This window comes from Rhinopithecus bieti, unplaced genomic scaffold, assembly GCF_001698545.2.
Source record: "Rhinopithecus bieti isolate Rb0 unplaced genomic scaffold, ASM169854v2 scaffold_20150, whole genome shotgun sequence".
NCBI lineage: Eukaryota > Metazoa > Chordata > Mammalia > Primates > Cercopithecidae > Rhinopithecus > Rhinopithecus bieti.
Genome location: NW_016810565.1, coordinates 4,220,470 through 4,222,893, shown reverse-complemented (window position 1 = coordinate 4,222,893; position 2,424 = coordinate 4,220,470). Strand labels below are relative to the sequence as shown.

The 2,424-nt window shown below is 30.7% G+C and overlaps 1 long non-coding RNA gene across 1 annotated transcript in view; it reads left to right on the top strand.

The window, feature by feature from the left end:
• Window positions 1-428: 428 nt before the first annotated feature.
• The window catches only part of LOC108542364 (uncharacterized), an 11,781-nt gene continuing 9,785 nt past the window's right edge, over window positions 429-2,424 (top strand). The window contains exons 1-2 of the long non-coding RNA XR_001889250.1: window positions 429-593; window positions 1,799-1,884. This is a non-coding gene — a long non-coding RNA (uncharacterized LOC108542364). The remainder of the gene's footprint in view (window positions 594-1,798; window positions 1,885-2,424) is intronic.

Sequence of the window (2,424 nt, the reverse complement as noted above, 5' to 3'; positions counted from 1 at the left end):
TGTGAGTCATGCATAATGAATACCATGTGTCTGGAACTCTGAGGTCCAACACAAATGGCATCTAATCCATTCCCCATTTCGAAGGGATCTTATGCACAGATGTCAGAATCTATGAGGATGTTGTTGTTGATATTTTTGTTCATGAATTTTAAAAATATTATTGTAAATGAATCAAGGACAGAATAAATAAACAAATGTATAAATTAATAGAGATGAAGAGGGTAAAGCATTGTTTATTACTAAACTTCATAGTAAGGAAAATGAATATTACTAGAAATGGAATGAGTAATAAATTGATCAGGATATTATGTCTTGAACTAAGGATGACACAGACTGTAATAGGTAATAGTTCTTGCTCTCATTCAGTTGCAAGTTTTGAAGTTTATTATGTGAATAATATATAAATATTAGCATAAATTAATAAAAGCCTAAAAAGCAGTGCTAACAAATGGTAAACAACGTGGATCAACGGAGAGAGCATCTCAATGTTTTTCTGTGCTTTCTACTCTTCAGAATGGATGCAGCAAGCTGTTTCAACCATTCTGTTGGAATCAAGATTGTTGTGTTGCCTCTGTGTTTGGAAAGAGACCAAGGTGAATTATAGTCAAAGTTCTTATCTTGGTTTCAACAATTTGTTTGAGGATATTCTTGGTATTATTATGAAATGTATTAAATTATTCAGTTAGAGAGGAGAGATGCGCTCAAGAGAAATATTATACAACATGGTGATTGTAGTTAATGTTATCCATCATATTCTTGAAAAATGCTAGAGGGTAGCTGTTAAGTATTCTCACCACAAAATGATAACTATGAGATGTAATACATATGTCAGTTAGATAGATTTAGTTATTCCACAATGTATATATACTTCAGAACATCATGTTGTGCATGATAAATACATACAGTTTTATCTGTCAATCAAAAAATTAAAAAGTATTAAATTAATACACAGTTAACCACAGCTCTATGATGAGTATGACCTGAAACAGTATGTTGTTTAATTTATCATGTGCAACATTGAGGTCAATAAATGAAAGAGATCTAGTCTATGTTGAAAGTGACTCTGTAGATGTTATAGATACTAAAGACCTTGTTGTTGGCTTTGTCTGAACCATGTATTTGTTTTTATTAATGTCATTAATATGATTATTTAATTGATAAAAATGTAGGAACACATGAAGGATTGGAGACCCAATCATGGACCAATGATGACAAATGGTGGCATTGGAGTTATGGACGATGAATAATATGTGTCTGAAACTCTGAGGTCCAACACAACACATAATTAGTCTGTTCTGTCTGTTGAAATTGAGTTACAGAGAAATGTCAGGAATATAGAGATAATATCCGTGTATTGATTCCATAGATTGATATTTATTATCAATGGATCAATGATAGATTCATTAAACTAATATAAATTAATGTATAATGAACAAGAGGGTCAAACATTGTCCAATATGAACATACGTGTGGAGGCAAGAAATGTTATTAATCAAAATGTAAAGCACTGACATTCATTTACAAATAAATGGATAAAAGATATTACCGCTTTTGGTAAGAATCATATAGAAATTGATAAGAGTTGATTTTATTGTTCTGGATTAGTCCCGTGATGGAAGTATTCCTTTGCATAAGATAAATAAATATATATACATACACACACACATACACACACACATAGTGAACAAATAATAAATACCTACATGACCTAGTAAATGAAATGCAGAAAGCAGGAATCAATAATCAATGGAGATAAGGTCTTAATTTTGTTATCATTTGCTCTGCTTCATACCCTTAGAATGAACACACTCAGGTGATTTAAGTACTCTTCCATGGTGATGAGCTCTGTGGTTGCCTCTGTATATTAAGAGCACAGAGATTAAAGTGAGTAATGACTGACATTCTTTTCTTGGTTTCAATATTTCTTTTATCATAATATTATTCACTATATTATTAAAAAGCATGAAATATAATGAATGCAATTATAACCCAGTAATAAATATGAGATATATGAAACATTATATACATTAATGCATGTATTAAAAATAGGATAATTAATGAAGCTGTTATGTTGATGTGAGAATAATTCTATATAGAAATTAGGGCTATAAGGACTCTTCTTGAGTTTTTGTGAATAATAACACTATAATTGTATGATATAATGAATTAATCAATAAACAAATATAGGTGACAATAGAGTAAAAGGGCCAATCCTAGATCAATGATGACTACTGGTGGCGTATGAGTCATATACAATGAATACATGTCTAGAACTCTGAGATCCAATGTGAAAGGATGTAATTCATTTACTCTGGTTGAAGTGACACTGTAGCCAGTTGTGGCGACTATACAAGGATCTTGGTTTTGGTCTTCAAGCTATGCAGAGAATGTCTTTTTTTTTTTTTTTTTTTTTTTTTTTTTTTT